Raw genomic sequence first — 27,891 nt, forward strand, 5'->3', positions numbered from 1 at the left:
CGGAAATAGAGCAAGGTATCCCAGGCTACCACCGCTACTTCCAGACCATCTTCCCATTCCAGGGCAATGAGACTTGAGGTCACCAAAGGCACAACTTCCACAGGAGTTGGCCCTAGACCAGGAGTGGCCGAATACTGGTCCACAGGCTGGATCTGGTTCAGCCCCTGGGTTGGATACTATATTTACCTATGCCTCTGCAGGTCTGGGTGACTGCAACTCTCATTGGGAAACTGTTACCTTGTTGGGATCCAAATATGAGACATTTTACAAACATATAGTAAATGACAGCCCCATTTAATTTTAAGGACCTCACGGATCAACTTGAAGTTAGCCGTAGCTCTGCACAATATAGACACTTTTCTTATATTTAACAGGGATTTGCTCTAGGACAGGGATTTTTCTCTCCAGAATGCATCTCTAACTGCATTGTGTCATGTTTATAGTGGTAAGTGAGACAAACTACATATGCATCCCAATGTGTTTGCCCTGTTTTAAATTGTATGTTCACAGGTGCATCAATCAGCAAGTCAGATTTTTAATAGGTACTCTTTCTTCCCCTCACTCGTTGTAATGCAAATAGACCTGAAGAATTATTCTCATTCTAGCTGAAAGCCAGTTTTCTTTTCAATATTTTGAGCAAGAACTGTTTCTTATCTTTCACAGCTCCAAGCGTCATATGTCAGATCTTTTTAAAAAAATCTATATACCTGTTAGGCATGTGCTCGTTCCTCACATTCATAATGTTTTTGTGCATGGTCTAAACATGCATCACAGTCCCTTAGAATGGAAGAATATTATATTATTGTGGAGGTTGATAGCAGAAGCACTTGGTTTTTATTTTAATGTATCAAGCACTTTACTCACACCAATTTGTATGATGTTTTTTGCCCTGCCAGTACCAAAGGAGCATTCTTGATCATCTCCATTGCTAATGTTATTCCATGAGGGAAACTGGAAAAGTAACATCTTTCTTAGGCATCACTTTTTTCTGGACTTATTGTCTTCACAACGTGCAAAGGCATGTGTCCCAGGGTGCCTCATTTAGGAATATTCCAAATATCATGCCATCTGTAGATAGTAGCTTTAGAGACAAAATTATGTACTGTCAGAAAGCCTTTCTTTCTTTCTTTCTTTCTTTCTTTCTTTCTTTCTTTCTTTCTTTCTTTCTTTCTTTCTTTCTTTCTTTCTTTCTTTCTTTCTTTCTTTCTTTCTTTCTTTCTTTCTTTCTTTCTTTCTTTCTTTCTTTCTTTCTTTCTTTCTTTCTTTCTTTCTTTCTTTCTTAACACTGGTTTGGGTTTATTGATATTTGGGTAGGTTAATTATATTGCTTATCTTCTTATTTACCACACTATGATCTGGGGAATTGGGAATAGAAGTGATTGTTTATCAACAGTTATAACATTAGTTGATAGTCTGGTATTGTTGTCTTTCCTGATAGGTAAACAAAATCATGTTCATTTTCCTCAACCCCTTTATCTCTATAGTGCTGATGTATGATGGTGAGGGTTGCCTTTGTCTATGTCTTTGTTGCAGCATTAATCCGAGTTATCTACACTCCTCCTGAGTTATGCTATCCCTAATCCTCCTTACAATCTAGCTGACTCAAGTTGAAAGCACCATCAAACTTGACTTATGAGCTTTTATGGATGGAAATCTGATTAGGCGCAATGCTCACATTAGAGCTCAAATTAACTCTTCGTAAGCCCTTAGAAATAGCAGGAGAGAAACAGCAGAATATTTTGCTTGTTTTATTGCACTTCCCACACACTAACTTTCATTATCTCATCACCAGATAATATGGAGTATTCATAAGGAAACTTCTTCTTTGAGAACTTGCATGTCAGTTCCACATTAGGTGTGTGCATGTCTTGTGTACAGTCACCTCCATCTCTTATCTGGGAACATGCACTCTGTGTGCACATAGTACTCTGCCCCAGTGACAGCACCAGAGGGCATGAGAATTGACTCCACATGTACAACGGAGGAAAAAATTTTCTGGTGATGGCGCAGGGCATGCACCACACTTAACATGGAATAGACATCTGAAACACACCTTGTGGAATAATTACAGAAAGGAGGAACAATTTTTATTGAGATCTTCTGGTAACAGTTTAGTTTTTTTCAGACACATATTTCCCCCATCACATATAAACATGGACACATTGATTTTTGTTACCAATGACCACTAATTTGGGGTACCCCCATGAATGGCTTTCAATCTCAACATTCCAGCTGATGTCAGAGAGAGTTCCGTGTACAGATAGTTCTACTTCTGGTGATGTATTTGATTTCACTAGAAGAGAAAATGCAGATATTTAAATGAGTGAATAGAAATTAAACGGAAGGGACAAAAGTTAGCTGACTTATTTGTTAGAACTTCAAAGATTTGTGGAGCTTCTTCACATATTTATCTATTGCCTAGCCCTTACGTGGAAGAGTATCAATTTTACTTTCACGACTACTCTTACTGATTTCTTCCTTTCAAAAATAATTTTAGTTGTTTGTCACTCTAGATTGACTATTATTGCCTTCCCCATTTATGAAGCTAAATTAAATGTTGAGATTACTTGTAAGTGCAGAGTCAACTTAGACTTATTTGGGTGTTACCTTCTCCTTCCCACACAAAGAACCCTCTCATTAAAGTTTAGTGGTGTTTCTCCTTTACCTAGCTAGCACATCTCGGAATGTAGGTTGAAACATAGGGGTTACTTTTTCTTGGGCTGCTGCTGATCTGCCTGCTTTATACCAATCCAGTGCTCATAGGCTCTGGAAAGGTGGTGGACATGATGTGCCTTGACTTTAGAAAAACGATATACCCTCCCTCAGCAATCCTGCCATCAAGTTAAGGAAGTATGGATTGGATAAATGGGTGGTAAATTGGACAGAAAACTGGGTGGTGATCAATGGTTCAATGTCTGTCTGATGGTAGGAATCAAGCAAAGTGCCCAAGGATCGGTTCTGGGGCTGATTTTGTTCACTATCTTTACTAATGACTTTTATGAGGGGATGGATTACACCCTCAGCAAGTTTGCAGATGACATTAAGCTAAGGGGAGACGTAGATACATTGGAGGGCAAAATCTGATGAGGCTCAATAAGGACAAATGCAGAGTCCTGCTCTTGGGTCAGAAGAATCCCAAGCATTGTTACAGGCTGGGGACTGACTGGCTAAGCAGCAGTTCTGGAGAAAAGGACCTGGGGATTGCAGTGGATGAGAACCTGGATACGAGTCAACAGTGTGCCCTTGTAGCCAAGAAGGTTAATGACATATTGGGGTTGCATTAGGAGGAGCATTGCCAGCAGATCCAGAGAAGTGATCATTCCCCTTTATTTGGCACTGGTGAGGACAAATCTGGAGTTCTCGGCCCCCTGTTATAGAAAGTATGTGGACACATTGGAGAGAACCCAGTGGATGGTAACAAAAATGATTAGGGGGCTGGAACACATGACTTAGGGACAGAGGCTGAGGGATTTGTGCTTATTTAGTCTGCAGAAGCGAAGAGTGAGGGGGGATTTGATAGCAGCCTTCAACTTCCTGAAGGGAAGTTCCAAAGAGGATGGAGAGAGGCTGTTCTCAGTAGTGACAGATGGCAGAACAAGAAGCAATGGTTTCAAGTTACAGTGGGGGAGGTCTAGGTTGGATATTAGGAAAATCTATTTCACTAGGGGTGTGTCTAGACTAAATGGCCGCCGCACTGTGCCAATCAGGTGATTGTCGGCACAGCATGGTAGTCTCACGAGGCACAAAGGATCTGACGACAAAGAGTTCTGGAGTCAGCAAATCTCCATCTAGACTACCGTGCTGTGCTGACAATCAGTTGATCAGCACAGCACGGCGGCCATTTTGATGTAAATGAAGTGGCAATTATTTAAATTGCCGCTTCATTTCCCTTTGTCGAGTAAACTCATCTACATGGCTCCGTCGACAGAGCCATGTAGTCTAGACACACCCTAGGAGGGTGGTAAAGCACTGTAATGGGTTACCTAGGTGGTGGAATCTCCATCCCTACAGGTTTTTAAGTGTCGGCTTGACAAAGCCCTGGCTGCGATGATTTAGTAGGGATTGGTCGTGCTTTGGGCAGGGGGCTGGACTCGATGACCTCCTGAGGTCTCTTCCAACCCTGTGTTTCTATAATTCTATGCCAAGCCCCTTGGGCTGGCAGTTCATGGCAAGGGGTATCCAGGCCCCTAGCTGGCCAGTCTGCACAACTTACCCCTGGCAGCTCTTGGAGGGTGGGCAGGTTGCCTGGCCCCCCCAGTGGCTTCTTGTAAGAGAGGGAGGTGGGGTTAGGCTGTTTGTTCTCTTGGGGATGGGAGCTGATGGCTATTTCCATTGAGTGGTGGCTATGCTGCCTAGGCCCCCAACTGGTGGCAGGGGGAGAGAGTTGTGCAGCTCCTCCAGGCAGCCAGTGTTAACTAATTCGAATTAAGTTAGTTCGAATTAGTGCTGTAGTGTAGACATACCCCTACTATGTCGTACCTCGGTTTTCTGTACCTCGGTACCTTCGGTGGTCTGAACTGTCAGTGTCAGCGTTGTCTGGTCAGGGTCGTCCTGGCGCGCTCCTGACAGGACCTCTACACTGTCGGTGATGATAAACTTTCAGCTGCGTGTGTAACAATTGGTACTCCCTTTATCTAGAGTGTTAGACCCTGTGCACTTGGGTCAACACAGGAGATCTCTGAGACACCCCAGAAACGACAGGTGCAGGCAAGGTGTGAAATCAATCGAACAGGTTTACTGTCAAATGTGAAGCTCTAACAGTTGGTAACAGAGATCAGTACAATGTTACACCACTGGGCATTATGGCCCATGTTGAACAAGGTACCAACACCGGGCAGGCCTATTGCCATATATCAGATATTAACAGCAATTAGTCAAAGTTAAGCTACCATGCATTCTGCAAGTTTAGGCAATGATACCTGCCATTCAGGTGCCTAATAAACCTTCCCCCCCCCCCAGGTTGGCCAAAGAGCACCCTTTGCAGTGTCCTTTTATAGACAGGTACAAACAATTTACATCATTTCTTTATGTACCAGGTTACCACCCTCTGTTGCCTAGTTACCACTTCTCACCTTACAGAAGGGGGGCTTACTTACTATCCTTCATGCTGTCAATCTCGACCTGGTCCTGAACCTAGGTCAGTATGTATATTAGTTTTTGGGGAGTCTTTGTACCAAGACATTTCTTATAAAGATGTTCCGCTACTCCCCTTTGGCTTACAGTCTGTACCCAGTGCCTCCCTGTGTCCTTCCATGCTCTACCTAACTTACACAATCACACAATTATCAGTAGGGCTTCTTTCTTGGCTCCTGTGTTACTGAACCAGTCTTGCTCACTAAATTCCAGGCCTATTGCTGTTTTTCTATTACAGGCCTCTATTCAGGCCTGCTGACTCCATGTTACCGACCCTCAACTTACTACATTCTATAGGAGGTCAGACTAGATAATTACACTAGTCCCTTTGGGTATGTCTACACAGCAAAGTTATTTTGAAATAACTTTACCAGAGGCTACACAGCAAAACCGCTATTTCAAAATTAAATCAAAATAGCATCGAGCTTATTTAGAAATTGGTAAATTTCATTCCACGAGGAATAGCGCAAATTTTGAAATTGCTATTTCAAAATAAGCGCTGTGTAGACGCTTATTTTGAAATAGGGGGCCTCCTGCCCTTTCTAAGGTGCCTTGGTGGCCACTTAAGCCTCAACCAAGAACACCTCCCTCCCCCCCTTCCTGGAGCTCTAAAAGGGGTAAACTCTGGCCACAGTGCTTGTGCGAGCTCCAAGCCTGCCAGCCCAGAGTCAGCAGTCACTGAACCTGACCCAGTGGCCCCAACATGAGCCAGGCAGCCAGTGCCAACCAGCCCTCCACCGCTCCCCAGGAGCAGTCTGCCAGCTCCCAGGAGCCTGCCAGGGGCCGGAAAAGGTGAGCGTCTGCCTGGTCCAGTGCAGAGATCAGGGACCTAATTCAGGTTTGGGGGGATGCCTCCAATGTCCATGATTTCCGCACTAAATGGAGGAATGCAACTGTCTACAGGTGGATGGCTGCAGGTCTGGCCACCAAAGGCCACATGCAAACCCAGGAGCAGGTTCACTAGAAAATAAAGGAGCTGTGTAGGCGTATGCCAATGCCACAGGGGGCAGCTCCCAACCAGGGATAGACCCAGACCCCTGCCCCTATTTTGATGCCATGGGGGGCAGGATGGTCATCAACCCTGGGGCAGAGCTTGCTGCCTCCTGCTGCTCCAGCTCCTGCTGCCTCCCCAGCTACCACTCCTCCTCCCACTCCTTCTCCTCCTCCCGCTTCTTCCTCCCCAGCCTCCCCACACCTCTAGGGATGCTGAGGCCCCCTCACCCGTGGTGCTGGGAGACAGTTGGGCCAGAGAGATCCCCAACCCTGAGCCCTGAACATCTCTTTCCCCCTTCCTCCCCTTGCCTCCCCCTGCCAGCTGCCTCCTCCCAGGTTTCCCCCACCCCTCTCCCACCTTCTGAAGAATGCTGTCATTTATGGAAGGGGAGTCACAGGTTCTTTAAGATTCAGTGGGTTCTGATGGCCTCTCATTCTGCATTAGTATGTTGTATGAGAAGCATCTGAGTTATGAGAACACTGGAATTTTTAGATGCTCATTTGAACTGAGCTTAGCCATTGAAACTTTACAGATTTACCTTCTATTAAAAGAAGCCCTGTTCCTTCTCATTCCATCTCACCTCCCACATGACTAGCATGCAAGGATAGATGGATGGATTGATACTTCTTAGTAAAGATTTGTGCATGGGAATATGTTTTTGTTTTCTCATGTCCATGGATGTGTCAGTCTGAACAGAGATGTGTGACCTAAATATATGTGTTTTAGCCTCAAAAGCTTAGAGCCTCAGTATCTCCTCCCATAGTGACTTTCAATAAAGCATCTCAAAACACTTTTCAGACATGAAATAAGTCCCCAAGCAGAAGGGACTTAGACCTAATGTGTGGGTTTACAAACTAGGTCTATATCTAGACTGCAGGCTTCTTTCGGAAGAAACTTTTCCTGAAGAGATCTTCCAAGAAAACTTCTTCCGGAAGAAAGCATCCACACTGCCAAAGCGCATCAAAAAGCTATCTGCTTTTTTGAAAGTTAGCGTCCACACTGAATGGACACTATCTCGCATTTAAGCTGTGATTACTATGAACGGAGTAGCCACTAGGTCACCTATGCTTTTTCCTCTTTCCTCTTCTTTCAAAAGAACTCCCTCTTCCCCATCCACACATGCCTTTTTCTGAAAGAGCTCTTTCAGAAATAGGCTTCTTCCTTGTAGAAAGAGGTTTACCAATGTCAGAAAAACCCCTCTGTTCTTTTGATTTTTTTTGAAAGAACACGATTGCAGTGTGGATGTAAGTGAAGTTTTTCAGAAAAATAGTAGTTTTCCCAAAAAAACTCTAATGTAGACATAGCCTTGAACTAGTTAGAAAATTTCCACAGAAATATATTGACAAATGTTGATTTCTGAAAAGTAAAGCTGCATATGAGAAAGTTCATTTTTTATGAATATCCCAAAATAAAAATACTGTTAAATTGGAACATTTAGGTGCTTTTGAAATGAAAATTTTTTATTTTTCAATTTGAAAAAAAAATTAGTTAGAATATACAAAAAAATTACATGTGAAAGGTCAGAATGCTCAAAATTACAAAATATTGTTGTTGTTATTTATTACTCATGACATTTTGAGATTTTAACTTTTTGCCCTTGCCTTTTTACCCCAGTGTGCCTCAGTGCCCCCTGACTGTCTTCATATAGCCCATCTCAGGGCAGAATACAGTTTGTATGGGTTGCTCATCATAGGCATTTGGGCTTATCTCCGTGGCCCCGCTTACCTAAGCCAGCAGGCTGTAACCTGTCTCCACGCCCGGGCCTTTCCTCCGGCCCCTCATCAGGGTAGCCTTAGCTGGCCCTCTCCCAGCTCTAGCTGGCTAGCCCCATCAGGTCTCCCTCCTGGGAGCTCCTGCTTCCTCCACAGCCAGCCCCTCACTGGCCTCTCTCCTCTCCTTGAGCAACCTGGGCTTCTCTATATATATGAGCCAGCTGTGCTCCTACTCGCCCTAATGGGTTCAGCTGGCTTCTACCAGCCATTCGTGCAGTCCTGGATCTTTGCCAGCTGGGCTCTCCCACGCCCTAATAGGTTCAGCTGGCTTCTACCAGCCATTCGTGCAGTCCTGGGTCTTTGCCAGCTGGGCCCTCTCTAGCCCTAACTAGCTCCCGCTGGCCTCCTCTCTGCTAGCCCCGGCTCCGGGCCGGAGTCCGGGTATTAAAGGGCCAGTGCAGGGCAGGCGCCCTGTCACAGCCCTATTTTGAGGTGTCTTGTTTTGAAATCTCGAACTCTTTCAGGACAGGAAAACCATTCCTACTCAGCTTTGGAACAATAACCATGTCAAGTTGTTGGTTAAGGGGAACCAGGGAGTGCTGGAACCCTGCCAAAGTACCAAACAAGGCTTCACCTCCAATGATCAGCATATCATTCCTTTTCACTGGCATTGTACCTCCAAAAAAAAGAGTTACCGCCAAAAGAAGTAACATGTTATAGTAGTCACTTCCCAGTAGTATTTACTTGGGAATTAGCTATTTCTCTAATGTTTACAAGAACTGCTTAAATATTAATTATGTAATGCTTAAGCATGCATTATTTTAAGGTCAAAATAAATTTATTTTGCCATTTCACAGTCTGGTGGTCTTATGACTAACACAGAGCTAATGAGGAACAGAAAATAGAGTTTCCATTCTGAATGCATGAGGCATGGACGGAAGGCCCTTGGAATACACTTTCTTAAAAACTTACTAAATGAATAATGTTAACACACTCATTAATTTTACATTTTCTTCAGTGAAGTAATAAAGCATTAGGACATACCATTCACCCTGAGGAAGAATAATTTTAGTTGTATGACTTTTTAAACTTTTTGTGAAAATTTGGGTAATCTGACATGAAACCTACACTAGAGATCTGAACTACTAATAAAACTCCACGCCAAGTAACTAATAGTTATCTTAAAGTTTCCAGCACACTATTAAAAACAATGAGTAGTCCTGTGGCACCTTAGGGCATGTCTACGCTGGGGAGTTATTTCAAAATAACTCCCCTTATTTTGAAATAACAAGGTGAATGTCCACACTTCCAAGTCTGTTATTTCAAAATAAGGGGCTGGCTATTTCAAAATAATAACTTCCTGCTTTCCTTGGGGAATAAGCTTATTTTGAAATAGTTATTTGGGGAGTTATTATTTTCAAAATATGTTCTTTCAAAATAACTCCTTAGTGTAGCTATAGCCTGATTAGAGATTAACAAAAATATATAGAAGGATAAGCTTTCCTGACTGAAACATAATTCATCTTATGAATGGGAGTGGAAGTAACAGAAACCAAGATATATATTGATAGAGACAGCGATAAAGACATATATAGAGATAGAAGAAGTACCAATCCATTGTAGAACCTGTGTTAATGAGGCTAAATTAAGTGGTCTGGATATGTCCCATTCATGGTGTTTGATGTGGAAATGCAGATGTTAAAGTCAAGGAGAAATTCGCATTGTAATGTACCAATCAAATAATGTCTTTATTCAAGCCCAGGGTAGGGGTGTCAAATCTGTAGATGAATATTGTGACATATGCCAACATTTGTATGGCTGACCTCAAATAACATTTCTTTAGCTCTGGTCCCCTAGTATTCTTCCTTTTCTTATGCTACATTGAATTCTTCTGCTACATATGGACCCACAGGAAGGAGACCCTTGAAGAATTCCACAGGAGTTTCAATAGTTTCCACCCCACTATCAACCTCAGCTTGGACCAGTTCTCACACACAAGAGATCCACTTTCTTGACACAACAGTACAACTAAATGATGGTCAAATAAATGCCACTCTATACCAGAAACCTACTGACCACTATTCATACCTACATGCCTCTAGCTTCCATTCAGAACATACCACACAATCCATTGTCTCCAAGCTCCAAGGCTACGTCTACACCGTAGCCTTTTGTCAGCAGATACAATGAAAATGAAGTGCTCATTAGCATTTGTCATGCTGTCATTTTCATATTCTCTGCTCATGCTTTTTGCAAAAGAGGTTTTTGCGTAAAAACAAGCTGTATAGACGAGGCTGTTTTACACAAAAAAAACCTTTTGCGCAAGATCTTGTATACCTCCTTTTTTCAGGCATAAGGAATCTTGTGCAAAAGGTTTTTTTTTTGCAAAAAACGGCCCTATCTACACTGCTTGTTTTTGTGCAAAAACCTCTTCCACAAAAAGCATGGGCAGAGAATATGCAAATGTCAGTACGACAAATGCTAATGAGCGCTTCATTTGCATTGTCTCTGCCGACAAAAGACTGTAGTGTAGAGGTAGCCTAAGATGTAACTGGATTTGCTCCAATCCCACAGAAAGAGACAAACACCTACAAGATCTTTATCAAGCATTCTTAAAACTTTAAATACCCACCTGGGGAACTGATTGACAGAGCCAAACAAGTACCCAGGAATCTGCTTCTTCAAGACAGGCTCAACAAGGAAAATAACAGAACACCACTAATCATCACCTACAGCCTTGAGCTTAAACCCCTCCAGTGCATCACTGACAATGTATCCTGGAAAATGATCCCTCACTCTCACAAGTTTTGGGAGACAGGCCAGTGCTCGCCTACAAACAACCCTCTAACCTGAAGCAAATTCTTTCCAGCAGTCATACATCAAACCCCAGATACACTCACCCAGGAACCTACCCCTGCAACAAACCCTGTTGCCTACTCTAGCCACATATCCAGGGTTCGACAAATACACTTATCTACTCACCCGTGGCGAGTAGATTTCAGCCATTCACTCCGTTCACCAGCGGTCCGCGTATGTGCAGTGCGGGATTCACGCATGCATGGTGAGGGGCTGATGAGTGGTTTTTGCCGCAATCGTCGAACCCTACACATATCTATACAAATGACACCATCACAGAACCTAACCACATAAGCTGCAACATCAGGAGCTCATATAACTGCACATCCACCAATGTGATCTATGCCATTAAGTGCTATCAATGCTTCTCTGCCGTGTATATTGGTCAAACTGGACAGTATCCATAACAAAGGATAAATAGACACAAATTGGACATCAGAAATGGTAACATATACAAACCTGTAGGGGGAATATTTTAACCTGCATGGTCACCGAATCATGGATTTAAAAGTAGCCATTCTTCTACAAAGGAATTTCACTGACCAATTAGAGAGTCTGCAGAACTGAATTCATCCACAGATTTGACACAATTATCCTGGGCTTGAACAAAGACATTAACTGGTTGGCACATTATCTAGCTAATTTCTCCTACCTTTAATACCTGCATTTCCACATCAAAAGCTATGTATGGGACACATCCAGCCTACTTAATTAGCTTCATTAGCATGGGTCCTACAATCCACAGGTACTTCTTCTCATTCATATATATATATATGTCTGTCTGTCTTTTTTTATTATTATTTCCACCCCAGTTCAGCTGATAAAGTGAGTTTTAACCATGAAAGCTCATGATTGTATATTTGTACTAGGCTTGGTAGGTACTTCTACACTGCACAGCTATTTCAGGATACCAGAGGATACCAGAGGTATCCCGAAATAGCTACCCCACGTCTACACAAGCCACCCATTATTTTGAAATATTTCAGTATCTAGGGAACCCTCGTTCCATGAGGGTTAAGGGATATCTTGAAATAGCACATTCTTTTGCAATTTGGTGCTGTGTAGACATGCCAAATTTCAAAATAAGCTATTTCAAAATAGATTCGAAATAAGATATGCAATTTGCAAATAGTGTTTTATTTTGAGTTTAGAGTGCTGTGCAGACACACTCTAAGGTGGCTCAGGACTACTTGTTTTTAAAGTTACAGACTAACATAGTTACGCCTCTGAGATTTTTCAGCACAATATTATTTAACTTAAAGTTATAGACCATCTCTAGTAGGCAGCTGACATTTGCTGGTAACTTTTGTGGCCAAGACCATCAAGTGCCGGACCATCAGGAGTCCCAGAGGAGTTTTACTGTGTGTGTATGTATATATATATATATATATATATATATATATATAATGCCTTTAATTATATTTTTTATATTACATGACCAGTGTTCCCTCTAAGATTTTGCATCCATTGGCAACGTGAGTTTTGTCTTGTGCACCAACATTGAGGTCATGTGCGCTTGTTCATATATGTGCCACTGTGGCACCCAAGTTATTAACAAATTTCTTATATGTGGAAAGTCAGGGGCCTCATCCAGAATCAAATCGTGGACACTAGAATGGGTGAGGAGTTTTGTGATGAAATGTTGTTCATTGTTTACAGGAAAGGGTCAGTTTCAAGTAATTTTTCAACTTGTAACTATTATGAAAAAATTGTAAATTATCAAAATGTTGTTTTGATATTTTCTAAATACAAACCTTGAATCTTCTGGTACAGAACAACTTTTCATTTCAATATTTATGGGTTTGTCTACACTTGTACCCTAGTTCAAACTAGGGATGCAAATGCAGGCATTCGAAATAGTCAATGAAGTGGGGATTTAAATATCCCACGCTTCATAAGCATGATGTTGCTGGCGCGTTACTCTGAACGCCAGCTGTTTCGAACCAGGAAGTGCACGCCGGGTTGCTTTAGTTTGAGCCAAACCCTTTGGTTCGAACTACTGTTACTCCTCAAAAAATGAGGAGTTACTTTTCTGAGGAGTAATGTTAGTTCGAACCAAGGGGTTTGGTTCAAACTAACGCGTCCCAGCATGCACTTCCTGGTTCAAAACAGCTGGCATTCGGCGTAATGGGCTGGTGAGATCATGCTAAGGAAGCGCGGGATATTTAAATCCCTGCTTCATTGACTATTTTGAATGCCTGCATTTGCATCTCTAGTTCAAACTAGGGTGCAAGTGTAGACATACCCTATGTAAAATTTAGTAAAACAGTTTAAAATAAAAAAAGGATCAAAACAAAACATTTGGAAATCAGGAAAACAAAAGTTTCAATTGACTTAGCCTGGGGTGTTTTTTTTCTCCAGAATTTTGGCTTAAGAAATTTGAAATTTCTGTTTTCATCCTGATTTGGAAAAGAAACATTTTCAGATACTTCAGATTTTCATGGGGCACAAAACCTATTTCCTGCCCAACTCCAGTGGAATTCTAACAGTTTCATTATCCACCTTGCATTATACATGATAAATCTAAAAGCACGACCTCTTAAAAAGACACCATTCCAAACCCTTCTAAACCTTCTATTTATAGCCTTTGAGATAGAAATTAAATGTAAATGTGTCTCACATTTTCACCTTTGTCTTTATGTGTCTAGTCTCTCCCTGCTCATCATAAAAGGGACCTAAGGATTCAATGCTCCAGGAGTATTCCCTTTCTCTCATTCAGTTGCCCTAATAGCCATGTAAGCAAATTAAAGACTGGTAAGGTAAAATCTGTAATACAGACTCATAAATTGCAGATTATCTCTTTATTGGCTTTCACTGCTTTTAAACTGGAGATATAAATGCAAATTCATCCCAGGTGTAATATGACTGATACAGTATCTGTGAAGTTATGACCAGTGTTGAATTTGGCCTATAATATTCCCTTCTGCATACTGAACATTTTAGAGGTAGAGATATTGATTTTTAAAATGGGTGAAAGCTGCAAAAGATGTGCAGAATATTTATTTTGTTTGCATTAGAATTAACTAGCTTCACTATTAAAAAAAGAAGCCAAAAATTGAATGTAAACTATCCAGATGTCAAAAGTCATGCTGGAAGATGAAAACTTTTCGGGAAGATTTCAACCTATAGCAAAGTAGATCTAATCAGCATACCAAACTGCATGCATCCCTTCTTCCCCAGGGCCACTTTGAAGAGCTTAATTACATTTAGCTCTGGGGCTGCCCCCCAAGGAGGCCTTGGGCCTGGAGGCAGTGACCTGCCCTCCCCCTAACGCGACCATGGCCTTGGCACTGGCAGCAGCTGCCTGTCCCTCCCTCCCTCCTCCTCCCCCCCGCCACCCCCCACCCGCAACGTAGCTGGAGTCTTGGTCCCAGCGGCAAATGTCTGGAGCAGGCATTCTGGAACTCATTGAGGTCTGGGTTAAGGAGACCAACCTCCAGGATCTTCACACCAGAAGGTACAATGTCTATGTCTATGGCTGGATGGCGGCCAGCCTGACAAAGAAGTGACACACGTGGACCCTCAACCAGGTCCAGATGAAAATTAAGGAGCTCAGGCAGGCCTACAATAAGACAAGAGAGCAGAGCGAATGCTCTGGGGTGGCCTCACGCATGTTCTACTACTACAAACAGCTCTTAGACATCCTGGAAGGGGGACCAGTCACCTCCTTTCTCCCCCATCATCATCTAATCTAGCCAGGACATTCTCAGCATCAGCCTCCACAAGGGCAGGATTTTGGAGGAAGAGAGGAGGGGACCAGCCAGGCAAACATGCTGCAAGCCAGGAGCCAGTCCCCACTCTCAGGATGTCACCCAGGCATTGGACAAACCCAGGGAAGGCTCTTCAGGTGAGTGCTATAACTTTTCCTATACACACGCTGATGGAGGGGGTGGGCATTGAGGGGCTGCACACTCCTCTCTTGGCCTACTCAGCGTGGGTGTCATACAACAGCCTGTGGATGTGGGTCCACATGGAGTGCCAGTCCAGAGCACTCAGCCCCATGATACTCTCACACAGGAACCCCCTCGCTTATTCTCACAAGATTCCTGCATATGCCTATCTTACTCTGGACTCAGTGGTGGGACACCTTCCCACGACAAGCCACCACTAAGAAGGCTCAGGTCATGGAAACACACTGCAGTGCTGCATATGGCACAGGCTTATGCCTGCACTCCGCTCCTGGTCAAGTGCAGTGAGGTTGGGGGCACCGATGTCTTGCATGGGAACCTGCCGGGGGGAGGAAGAGGAGGAGACCCCAGTATTACTCTCTCTGGCAAATGGCCTCTGCCATTCACACACACCTCTCCCAAATCCTCCACCCTTCCCCTCTCTGCAGGACATGGCCAGCGTGTGTAGGACACGGAAGAAATCAGAGTGACCCTGTCCCCCAGCCTGACCTGCTGGCTCTTGGCCTGAATGGCACCTTTCCATGCTTGCTTGTCTCCAGGACATGAGAGAAGTGATGCTCCCCTGCCACATCCATACCCCTGCAGGAAAGTGCCTGCTGTTTAGGCAACATATGGCCTAGCTTGAAGCGCATCACCATTGTCTGAACTGAGACCTTTGGTTTTAGTGCAGAGATCAGGGCTTGGCTTCATACACAATGTCTCTGGGGATGACTGCCTTGTAACTTTTCTTCACAGCTGGGCCAGCTGCAAGTGTGGCATATCTCAGACCTCCCACACCATCCTCCCAACTCTGCAGGATCTGTTGGCGAGAGAGATCTGCTGGGTGAGGAGACTCCTGAACCTCCCCTTCAAGTGGATGAATGCACACTCCTGCTGAGCCTGGCATTGAAGTGCTCCTTCGTGGGGTCCAGGATGCCCATGTAGAGCTTTATCAGCCATGGGAGCAAGGGGTAGGCTGTGTCCCTCAGGATGCACCTGGGCATGTCCACCTCCCCAGCTCTGAGGAAAAAAGTGCTAACGTGCATCCTCTGGAACAGTCAGAAGATCCAGAATAAGCATGTGCCTTCTCCAACCATCTGACATTGATGTCTATGAACCGGCCCTTGTGGTCTACCAAGGCCTGCAGCACTATTGAAAAGTACCCCTTCCTGTTTATATAGTTTGAAGCACAGTGGTTGTGGGCCAAGATGGGTAGATGAGTGCCGTCTATAGTCTCCCTGCAGTTGAAGAAGGCCAATGTAGCAAAGCAAACAACGGCAACACCAAGCCCTCTGCAACACTATGTTGTTGATGGCCATGGCTACCTGCAGGAGCACAGCCCTGAACATGGATTTCCCCTCTCTGAACTGGTTCCCGATGGAGTGGTAGCTGTCCAGCATAATGAGCTTCCACAGGGTGATGGCAACATACTTCTACAGGAGGGTGGTGGGTTGCAGTCGGGTGTCCTGTCACCTGAGGGTAGGGGCAAGCTATTTGAAGAGCTCGAAGAAGGTGGCCTTCTGCAAGTTCTGGAGTCACTGCTGGTCTCCAATCACTGCAGGACGATACAGTCCTACCAGTCAGAACTGGTCTCCCTCCACCAGCAGTGGCATTCAATAATGTCCAGGGGGGTTAGGAACATTTGCAGCAGCAGGAGCACTAGAGCCTGGGTAAAAGAGTCCTATGGTTGGGGCTGGTCATCATCCTGCTGGAGCAGCACGTGGGCAGTGTGGATGAACTGTGCCATGCAGTACGAGGCCTGTGAGCCTGCCACTCATTTCAGCAGCTCTGGCTCCATGTAATGAGTGCTATGGCATCCACACGGGCAACCATAGCACATGGTGTGGGTGTGTTGTCCCATGAGGGGGGAGGCAGTGGAAGAGTGGGGTGTGAGACATGACTGTAGTGAGGAGCCTCTGAAAGCAGGTGTCTCAACTTGCCTGGCCAAGCATCCATAGGCAGTGTCTGTCCTCTTACTGTCCTCCCCAGAATGCTTCTGTGAACTCTAAATCTGAGGCAGGTTTCAATCACTCTGGATGTGCTACTTTGGAATAATTCTGAGCTATTTCAATGCTCCCCCATAGTGTAGTCAACATGGATTCACAAAGGGAAAGTCATGTCTGACCAATCTGATCAGCTTCTATGATGAGGTAACTGGCTCGGTGGACATGGGGAAGTCAGTGAATGTGATATATCTTGACTTTAGCAAGACTTTTGATACAGTCTCCCACAATATTTTTGCCAGCAAGTTAAGGAAATATGGATTGGATTGAATCATAGAATCATAGGGCTGGAAGAGACCTCAGAAGGTCATCAAGTCGAGCCCCCTGCCCAAAGCAGGAAAAATCCCAAATAAATCATCTCAGCCAGGGCTTTGTCAAGCCAGGACTTAAAAACCTCTATGGATGGAGTTTCCACCACCTCCCTAAATAGCCCATTCCAGTACTTCACCTCCCTCCTAGTGAAATAGTTTTTCCTAATATCCAACCAAGACCTCCCCCACTGTAACTTGAGACCATTGCTCCTTGTTCTGGAGTCACTACTGAAAACAGCCTCTCTCCATGCACTTTGGAACCTCCCTTCAGGAAATTGAAGGCTGCTACCAAATCCCCCCTCACTCTTCTTGTCTGCAGACTAAATAAGTCCAAATCCTTCTGCCTCTTCTCGTAGGTCAAGTGCTCCAGACCCCTAATCATTTTAGTTTCCCTCCACTGGACCCTCTCCAATGTGTCCACATCCTTTCTGTAGTGGAGGGCCCAGAATTGGACACAGTATTCCAGATTTGGCCTCACTAGTGCCAAATAAAGGGGAATGATCACTTATCTGGATCTGCTGGTAATGCTCCCCCTAATGTACCCTAATATGCCATTAGCTTTCTTGGCTACAAGGGCACACTGTTGACTCATATCCAGCTTCTCATCCACTGTAATCCCCAGGTCTTTTTCTGCTGAACTGCTACTTATCCATTTAGCCATAGCAAGTAACAATGCTTGGGATTCTTCCTTCCCAAGTGCAGGTCTCTACACTTGTCCTTGTTGAACCTCATCAGATTTCTTTTGGGCCAATCCTCTAATCTGTCTAGGTCACTCTGGACCCTATCTCTGTCCTCCCCCCTCCCCCATGTATGTACCTCTTCCCGTAGCTTAGTGTCATCCACAAACTTGCTGAGGATGCAATCCATCCCCTCATTTAGGTCATTAATAAACATGTTGAACAAACTGCCCTAGAACTGATCCTTGGGGTACTCTGCTAGAAACCGACCACCAACCTGACATTGAGCCGTTAATCACTACCCTTTGGGCCCAACTGTCTATTGTGTTGTGTTATTTCGGGAGTTATTATTTTGATTTGTGTTATTTTGAAATGATTTCCTAGCGTAGACATGCCCAAGTTGTCCTCTGAAATAATTTGATAATCTGAAGAGTTAGTCCATATTCCAACCTTACAGTAGTCACATTCCAAAATAATTCTGTTGCTGTAAGGTTGGAATTAGGGAATTGCCCTTTGGGTGGAGCTGTCCTCCAATAAGGAGATGCTGCTTTATTTTCAGCACTTTTACAGGCTGCACACCATCTCTGTGACTTACAATATTCATATTCAGCACCGAGAGCAAAGGGACCCCTTTCTTGGTTGGGATCTCTTGATGGTAACCTAATGCAAATAGCAGCATATTTACATATTCTCTGTGTTCATTAGAAAACAGATTTTGTGCATAGTTTAATTACCAAATATATACAAAACAATCTACATTCACCCAATATTTGTAGAATTAAAACTAAACAATCACTAAACTATCACTGTTGTGATCATTTAAAATAATTGTTGATTTAGCACTTTTTGAGAATAAAGAATTTTAAAATGTCTCCTTTGCATGTGTGAGAGACAGATTGTTCTTTGTGTTCCTCTGGCAGGACAATAAAATCACATTACATCACAAAATTCAAAGCATAGGTGGTTGTTACTGATTCCCCTTTGTGGTCTCACTGTTACATTTTATTTGACATGTAAGTCTTTCATAAGTGATAATAAATTGGATAGACAGATCATTAGAAAAAGAACTAAGGCTTAGCCTCATAACTTGAGATGCCCTGCTGCCTAGTGGAATTCTCATGTATGAATTAGGAATCTTTTGGCTTGAATAGAGAGATGATGGAGATTTCCCAGCCTGCCTAGGTAATTTGTTTCTGTTTCAATGCTTAACTACTGTGACAGTTGGGAAGCTTTTCTTAATGTCCAACATAAACCTCCTGTGCGGCAATTTCAGCCCATTGCTACTCGTCTTATCCCCAATGGGCAAAGAGAACACTTTTTATCCCTTCGTTTTATAACAACCTTTTATGTACTTGAAAACTGTAATGTCCCTTTCAGTCTTCTCTGGATTAAACAAACCCAGTTTTTCCATCTATCCTCATAGTTCATGTTTTCTAGGCCTTTAATACTTTTGTTGCTCTTCTCTGGACTGTCTCCAGTCGATGCACATCTTTCCTGAAATGTGGCACCCAGAACAGGATACAGTACTCCAATTGAGGCCTTATCTGCGCAGAGTAAAACAGAATAATTACTTCTCTTTTCTTGCTTACATCACTCCTGCTAATGTTTTTTTTAAAACAGTGTTACATTATTGATTAATATTTAGCATGTGACCAATGTCTTCATCATAACCCTGAAAACTCTTTATTTTCATTTTGCTCCTCACATGGGAACTAATTCTGTAAAATTCCTGGGTTGTGGTCACTCTCGTGCTATTAGTTCTGCTTCTCTTCCAATAAAACTGCCTCCAGGTTACTTACTAGTTCTAGAAGTGAAACTACAGGATGAGAATCTTGGTTTTCTACAGACTAGTGCAGCCTGATTGTTAGGCTCAGGGGCGGATATAGGGCAGGGAAAGCGGAGCAGCCGTGCCGGGCCCCAGGCTTCAGGAAGCCCTGTGCATGCGCCATGGCGTCACTGCGCATGCGTGTGGAGCCACCGTGCATGCGCCGTGTCAAAGGGGAGGCCCTGCAAAATTGTGCTACCCTGGGCCCCGCAAAATCGTCATCTGCCCCTGGTTAGGCTGATAAATTGATGAGAAAAGGAAATCAAATGATTTTAGTGCTGATCTTCAAAAGATGTAAAGATCTGTTTGATTTTAGACTCACATTAACTGGAGATTCTGGATCTAATTCTCTGTGCTTCAGTGAACATTGCACTGGTGTAAGTGAGAGATTCAGGAAACTTGAGTTTTACTCCTGGCTCTGCCACTGACGAGTCAAGTCACTTCACCTCTTCTTTTTCAGACATGCAGTCAACCTGGAGAACTCCCTGACAGAAGATGTTGTGAAGGCTAGGACTTCATCAGGGTTCAAAAAAGAGCTGTGTATAGTCATAGGGAATAGGTTCATCAATGGCTGTTAGCCAGGAGGGGCATGGATAATCATGGATACTCTCTTTGTCAGGGCTCAGAATGGGTGACAGAGGATGGATCTCTTGATGATGATCTGTTCATTTCCTCTGGATGTAGACCACAGTCAGAAGACAGGATACTGGGCTAGATGGACCTTTGCTCTGACCCAGTGTGACCATTCTTCTGTTTGTATTTTGACAAAGCACCAGCTGTGCCCCATGGGTCCTGCCAGGGCCGGATTAAGTGGGGGGCTAGCCGGGCAGCTGCTCGGGGTGCCAACCTATGGGGGGCTCCTGATTGCAGTGGTGAGGGGCGCTGCGCACCCAGTGGCGGGGCCGTACATGCACTGTGCACCCGCTGCCCGGGACACAACTATGGCTCGGTCTGGCACTGGGTTCTGCACTTCTAGGAGGTTATTGTTTGCGTCAGAGGCTCACTGTTGGCCCTCCACACCTCCGCTTATCTTTTCTAGAGTCCACGGCTTACTGAGCTATCCTCATCACTGGCAAAGTCAAAAGGTTGGGATAAAACCCCTCCATAATCCTTCCTTTCCAGGAGCAGAATTTTTAGTTGTGTATGGAGAGTTGTGGGGAACCTGGGCGCGCCCGCTACTCCAGGTTCTGGCCCAGGGACTCTAGGTAGTGGCAAATGAAGGGGATTTTTCTCTAGCCCCAATTCAGCAATCTTTTCCCTGGGCCATTTCCCCAAAGGCTCCTAGCACCTTCTGCCTGGTACCTGAGCAAATCTTTCCCGCTTCAGCACAAACACGCTTTCTTTTTTCATCCTCCATTTTTTTAGCGGTGCATTCCCTCGTTTCAGTCCTTCGGCCTTCTCCTTCCCCTCCATTACCTGAGGGGAAACCTTTTAAAGTAACCTAACAGTCCTTACTTGGCTGCATGTGCTTAATTAGCTTCAGGTATTTGCCTGCCTTGATTATATGGCAGCAATTTCTGGCAGTTTATTCAGGAAACAGAAAAGCATTCACTCAGCTCTCAGTATGTCTGCCCCCCATCAAAGTATTGTAGCCAGCTGCCCTGGGTCTGTCACAGTATGTTAAATCTGCTTCTCTCCTAATGTGTATCCATCCTGTCAGTTTATATTGTAAACTCTTGTCTGTGTCTGCAAAGATATTTTGTGACTATCACTTACTATGGGTCTGTACACGACTTTGCAGCTATCTTGGTTGTAGCCATTAGGTTCTACTATATTACAAACAATACATAATAAGCACCTAGAAAGTGAGGATGTGCATAAATAAGACATTATATACATATTACAAAGAATACAGAGTAAGGACTGAGACGGTGAGGAAGTGCATAAAGAGGAAATTCTTTGGGAGTTTGCTTTTGACAGACAGGACTTACACTGTCAGAGGAAAAATATCTTTTAAAAGTAAACTTCTTCTGCTTTTGCCATTTTTGTAAATGTTGTTATCTAACAGAACTGTAATGAGGAAAAAAAATCAGATTTGCAGCCACTATCTATAGCAGAATGTGGCAGAGATCTTGGTGAGGAAGTCTGAAATAGTTGTGGTAAGAGACATAAATATTCAGGGTGGCAGTCACACTTATTTCACAAAAACACTTTATAAGAAGCAGAGAAAAGTACTTGCATCAAAATATTAGGAGAAATTAAATAGAACTGTATAGAAGACTTCAAACTCCTAATAGTGCTTATAAAAATACCCTTGCTGCTCTTTTAGAAAAGATTTAATATTATGAATCATTAATAATATTTCTTGACTAGTCTTTAGAAAAGTGCCCTTTTCTGTTTAAATGAAAGGATACTGTTAATTTTTTATGTTGGATTGCAATAGCACCTTAAAAATAACACAGTAGCATTTCAGGGCAGCAACTAGAAACATCAGCTAGCTGCATTGCATAGGAATTTAACTTTATCTTCAACTCCAAGAACACTGATCAAGTGACTTCCCATTATAAAGAGGTAGCTCCACCTCTTAGAGTGGTACCCATACAAGTCAGTATTTTAACCTCCTACTCTCTTTCAATCAGATTTTTGTTTTTCCTTTTGTAAGTGCGCTATTAAGCAGTTGAAGACACTTGCAGTTGAATAACAGTAGGAATGGAGAAATAATTGTGGAACTAGAATAGCACACTTCAAAATGGTGGCTTTGGATTTGCAGAGTACTCTTTTTAAGTAACCTGGATAGTGCAGGACAAATACAAATGGCAAATTCCAAGGTTCAGTTAAATGGACACAAATTCTGATAAAGCAATGAGATCTGTCCGGATATATATGGGCTGAAATTAGCCCACAGTGGTTACATATGCACCAAACATGGGAATGTAATGCTTGTGGAGGATACCACACTGAGGGCAGTAGAGACTGATGGCTTCTTTGTCCATAACACAGGTAGAACAGAGCACCTCATTGTTGTGCCTATCATAGGTGGTTTGGACTTTTCTTCTGACAGCTTATAAAGGTGATGACTCTGATCAGAAGACTCCCATGTGGTGCCCTGACAGATACTACTCTGCCCAATTGTGATAACTGTTCAGCTGCGTGCATGTGCTTGCCCTGTGTGCTGCCCCAACTCTGCTCAGGTAGCCAGCACAGCAGACTCAGATCACAAAATTAGATAAACTGCGACACCAGGTCAGGTTTATTGGAAATGAAGCATTGTAATAGCTCCTGCTAGACTCTGCAAGGATGCTAAGAATGGCTGCCCCTGATAATGGACACAGCTCAGTCAGTGTCGGGACTTTCCACTGCTCCCTATACTGGACAAGGACACCCCCTTAAAATACAGTTTTATGCACAAATACAAACAAGCTATACATCACTCCTGACATATCAGAATGCCACTCTATGATGTAACTAACTACCACCCATTACCTTGTACAATCAAAACATTGGTAGCCATCATGCTGTCATGCTTGATCCTATTTGGAACTTGGGTCAGTATTTGTTTTCCCAATTTGTAGTCACCAGGTAACTTAATTTCTCTACTGATTTGTTCTTCTTTTTGTCTTGCCTCCATCTTGCTTGTTGCCATTTCTTTGTTAATTTTTACCTATGTTGGTTAAATAGTTTAGTTGTGTTATGTACACTGTAAGTGGTGCGCAGCAATAACATGTTGTTGGAGGGTTTTTTGTAGCTAATTTTAAGTTAATTGACAGTGATTTCTAGATGATTGCCAACTTAATTGTCCATATATGGTATATTGAGTCATATTTGACATGTGTCTTTTTTTATACAGCACTTTGCTTTGGTTTTCTTAAGGCTTGAAAATTCTTTCACTGAATAATGTTATCTTCTGGTGAGTTTGTGGTGTGACCTTCTGATGTGTCTGGTCTGTGGGATTCGACTTTAAAAAATTTAAATTAATTAAAATAATAAAGTTTTTGATTGTGGTTTTACATTTCTCTTGTTTTTGGTAAACCAGATTTAATAGATTAACTTGTTATGTTTACAATGTATTAAGCACCAAGTGTTTTATAACGCAGGCTATATGTTTGCATTGTTCTGCTAATAATTAATTTTCACTTGAATCACATTATTAATTTTTTATTTGTATTATTAATTATTTTTATTTTATAATACTTTTATGTCAATAATTATTAATTATTAATATTTTAAGCTGCTAAAATAGATGCTCACTATTTTCCATTAGATGGTGTATTGCTTTTCCTTGCTGAACACAGTAATATATTTTTACTAAACTTTCTAGAGATAATTTGTTTGTGATCACAATTTCACTTTTGTTAATTGTTTAGAAGCAGAAACATTAGCAACTAATTCTTCCCTAACACAACATAACAAAGTGTATAAAATTAAACCAACTTTGCAATTAAGCTACAAATACATTTTAAATATAGGTCTGCTATGCAAATCCTTTGAGGGTATTAAACTTCTATGATGCTTTTGCTGTGCCTTGAAATCCAAAGTAGAAATCGGTTGAAATTGTTTGCTTACCTTTATTCCTAAATTGTTATTTTTAATCATTCTTGCTTTTTCATTCTTAGACTATATTTTACTTTTATTTTACTTTTACCTTAATGCTGAGATTTCCACTTACATTTTTCTTTAAATTAAAAAAGAAAAAATTGTGATAGATAATTATTTTTGTTTGAAATTGCATTATTTGCACATTATAGGTACATATATTTATAACTGAGACCTTTTAGAACTTTTCAAAAATATATTAATATTACGATTCAACCACATCCATGATATTAAAATAGTGTGGAATCTCATTTTTTTTAAAAAGGGTATATAATTGACATTTGTTGCAACAAAATAATAACAGTGATATTACATACTCAATGTACAACACAGGATAAACTCATAATATACAGGGCAAATTTAGAATTACAAACAAATGGTGCCAGGATTCTAATTATAACCATACAAAATAAGGAAAATAAAAATAAAAAATAGAAAAAATAAAAAGGGTTAAGCATTTTAAAAAGTAAGCTATTACCTGTTTATTTAAAACTTTTAATAAAAATTGATAAAATGTACATTGATATTTGGCTACTTGATTGTATTAATTGAGTTATTAAGGCATTTTCCATTATTTTATATTCAATTTTATTTTAAAACTCATATTGAAATTAGAAAAGCCCATGTTTCAAATATTAGCCAGTAGTTAGGATTAGAAGCAGAGTCTGCGTTTCTGTTGCTTAGCAACAATATCTTCAAGAAAGCTGGGAGTAATTCCAGCTGTTGCTTTCCTGAACGGTTAAAATAATTAATCTACTGGATTTTATCTACGTGGGGGTGGGGAACCTTTTTGGGTCACAGAAAAAATCTGTCGGGCTTTTCACATTCCCCTTGCAAACCAGAGACTGGATAGTGGGTTTTGTGGGATCCCGCAGGCTCTCGGGTGGGGCCAGAAATGAGGGGTTCAGAGTGTGGGAGAAAGCTGCCAGGAAGCAGACTTGCAGTGTGGTTTCTGGCTGGTAGGTGGGTGCAGGAGTGGGTTGGGAGATCTGGCAGGATGCAGGTGGGAGCTAGGGGTGGAGGGATGGGCTGGAGGGGAGGAGGTGTGCAGGAGAGGACTGGGGGTACAGAGTCTGGAGGGGAGAGGGTGTTCAGAAGCAGGCTGGAGATTGGGGGTGGCCCAGGGTTGTACCTCTCTAGAAAGGGGAGAACTAGCCACAGAGAGGTGCAATGCCTGGCCAGACAGCAGAGGAAAGTCATGAGAAGACTGAAGTGCTCCCTCAGATGGGGAGGAGCACCAGCAAGAGTCGATAGCACACTCATGAGGCGGGGAAGGGCTGACAAGCAGTCTATAGCATAGTCCCTTAGGTGGGAAGTGCCAGCAAGCAGTGGCCTTGCAACCTAATGGGAGTGGCTGGCAGGGATAGGAGAACGCAGAACCATCCAACCTCACTGCATGCCAGCCCAGGTGCTTAACAGTGGCAGAGTGTCCTGCCACCAGGTCAGTGAGTAATCCTCCCGTTACACAGTGACTGTCTCTCAAGCCACCACGCCATCAATCTAAAACCACTGAGCTACTTCCTACCCATTCTCTAGGCCAGGCTCTGAAGGGCTGTCTAGGTACTCAGCCACGGGTAATCCCACCAGATCTTGCTTGTTGGGTAGGGTTACCAGATAGTTGAAACAAAAATACCGAATACTCTCCCCCCTGCCAAAAAAAACCAGAGAAAAAATTCTGTTGAAGGAAAAAAAAAAGGGGGAGGGAGAGACCAAAGTTGTTGAGCCAAAAAAAAAAAAAAAGACTCCAAAACCGACTATTTCGTACTGGCAGCCAAGCATGGGATCGGAGGGCTGGGGGTGTTGGGAGCCAGAGGGGGGCTCAAGGGTGGGGGGAGGCAAGTTGCTTCTCAGTTTAAATGTCTGTGGTAACCACAGGGATAGGATCACTACTAGGGTTACCAGGTAGTCATTAAAAAAATAAATATCGGACACGCTTCATGGGGGGAGAAGCGGAAGGACCGGCCGGGAGGGGAAGGGTGCTGGCTGGGAAGAGCAGGGGGGGCGTGGAAAAGAGCTAACGGGGGGGGGGCAACGGGGCTGGCCGGGGGAGATGTGGGGGCTGATGGGAAGCAGGGCTGGTCGGTGGTGGGAGGTCAGGAGGAATGGGGCTGGCTGCAGGATATCGGGGGGAGGAGTGTCCAGCGGGGGTGGAGCTGGCCGGGGGAGCTCAAGAGGAGGGGAGAACTGGCCGCCGGAAGTAGGGCTGGCGGGGGGAGGGGGGCAGTGGGGCTGGCCAGGGAAGATCCGGAGCTGGAACCGGCCAGCGGGACGCAGAGCTGTCGGGGGGGGGGGGGGAGGGAGAGGGACTGGCTGGGGAAGATCTGGAGAAGGAACTGGCCAGCAGGACGCAGAGCTGGCGGAGGGGGCAGGGAAGCAAATCAGTTGGTGGGGAGTGGGACTGACCCAGGCTGTGCAGATCTCAGGGTGCTCCCGTCCCACGCCAGTCAGCCCAGCTGCGACTCCACCACATGCTTGACCAACGTGCAGGAGCATGGACCGGGCTGCCCCTCCTCCTCCTCACATGCAGTCAGGGCTCCAAGAGCCGATCGCGCCCCCGCCTCCCAGTCACTCCCCCTGCTCCCGCCAGGCTTCCATCTGGAGCCCAGCCGGAAAACCAGGAAACATTTTCTGGATTTTATCGGACAGAAGGCCCAAAAAACGGACTGTCTGGTAGAAAACCAGACACCTGGCAACCCTATGGGTATTCATACACCTCTGGCTCTGCCTCAGACTTGGGCCTCTCCAGGTCCAGAGCAGCACCGGCAGGCAGTAGAGTTGTCAGGCAGCAGAGAACAGGTGGTAACTGCCATTTTCCATGGTGCTGCCCTGACTTTCCTATTTTCTTGGCTAAGCACAGAGTGTGGTTCCATGGGTCAAAGCAGTGGGGAAGTCACTCCCCGGGTTTGTAGTCTGGCTCTGAGATGAGAGTGGGATTAATTACTGGCTCTTGTAGAGACTGAATTTGTTCCTACAATTTCTGTTGCTTTTGTGTGCTTGCCAAATGGTTTGCAGGAGTGTACTTCTATGGAGCAGTTAACTCTTTTTTTCTTATTGTAAGAAGGTGTCATTTCTAGTGTGGCATTCAATATCAGTGCCTTTGTAAGGCGTCTATTTAAATATAATGTTCAAGCGATACTCAATCAAAGACCAACAGTTTCCTGTGTAAATTCTTATTCTTGTAATTTCATGTCTTCTGAAATTATACTCGTGTGTGTGTGTGTGTGTGTGTGTGTGTGAGAGAGAGAGAGAGAGAGAAAGAGAGAGGGATGAAAAAGAAAAGTTAATTTTCTTAATTAAGTATCTAAATACTTATTTATAACTTAACAGGAAGGAACTGGAATGTCTTGTGTTTTAAAAAAATGCAAAGTGGGTAGTTTACAAGTATTTTCAGAAATTAGGATTCAAATATTTTAAGTGCAGTTTACCATTTCATATTTTAATAGAACTCCTCTGCATAGCTCCTCCCATTCCTCCTATTCTTTAGATACCAACCACAAGTTTCACATACATGCTCAAATATGTAATATTCTTTTATCTTGAAGTATCTGATTCCTTGGCAAGTTACAGAAAGAGCCTTCTGTTCAACTTTTAAGGTTGTCCATGCAAGGATTCGCAATGAACATCTGCTGCTAGATTTATAAAACTGCCTTATGGCATTTTCTGCAATGGGCATGTTTTCAAAAACAGTTGTTCATTGCCACTGGTAGAAAGCTGTCTGTCCAGGTACTTTGCAATGTATCATTTTTTTCCCCACGAGGGTATCTCAGGTTTTCTTTTTTTCTCTGTGGCTTGGCTACTACTTTGAGGGAGAGCCGTTGTTAACAGAGGTTCCTTTAGTAATCTGGATGCTGAACAGCCCTTCATAATGTGCATTTCTCTCAGTGCTCTTTTGATTTGGAATAACACTGCTCTACAGCCAAAATGCTTCTGAAATAACTGTAGTCGAACTTTACTAATTCT

At 43.4% G+C, this 27,891-nt stretch overlaps 1 protein-coding gene across 2 annotated transcripts in view; it reads left to right on the top strand.

The window, feature by feature from the left end:
• GRID1 (glutamate ionotropic receptor delta type subunit 1) overlaps positions 1–27,891 on the top strand; it is a 1,044,532-nt gene that overhangs the window by 707,735 nt on the left and 308,906 nt on the right. The window lies entirely within an intron of this gene.

The sequence above is a fragment of the Pelodiscus sinensis genome, chromosome 8 (genome assembly GCF_052426305.1).
Source record: "Pelodiscus sinensis isolate ZL-2025 chromosome 8, ASM5242630v1, whole genome shotgun sequence".
Taxonomy (NCBI): Eukaryota; Metazoa; Chordata; order Testudines; family Trionychidae; genus Pelodiscus; species Pelodiscus sinensis.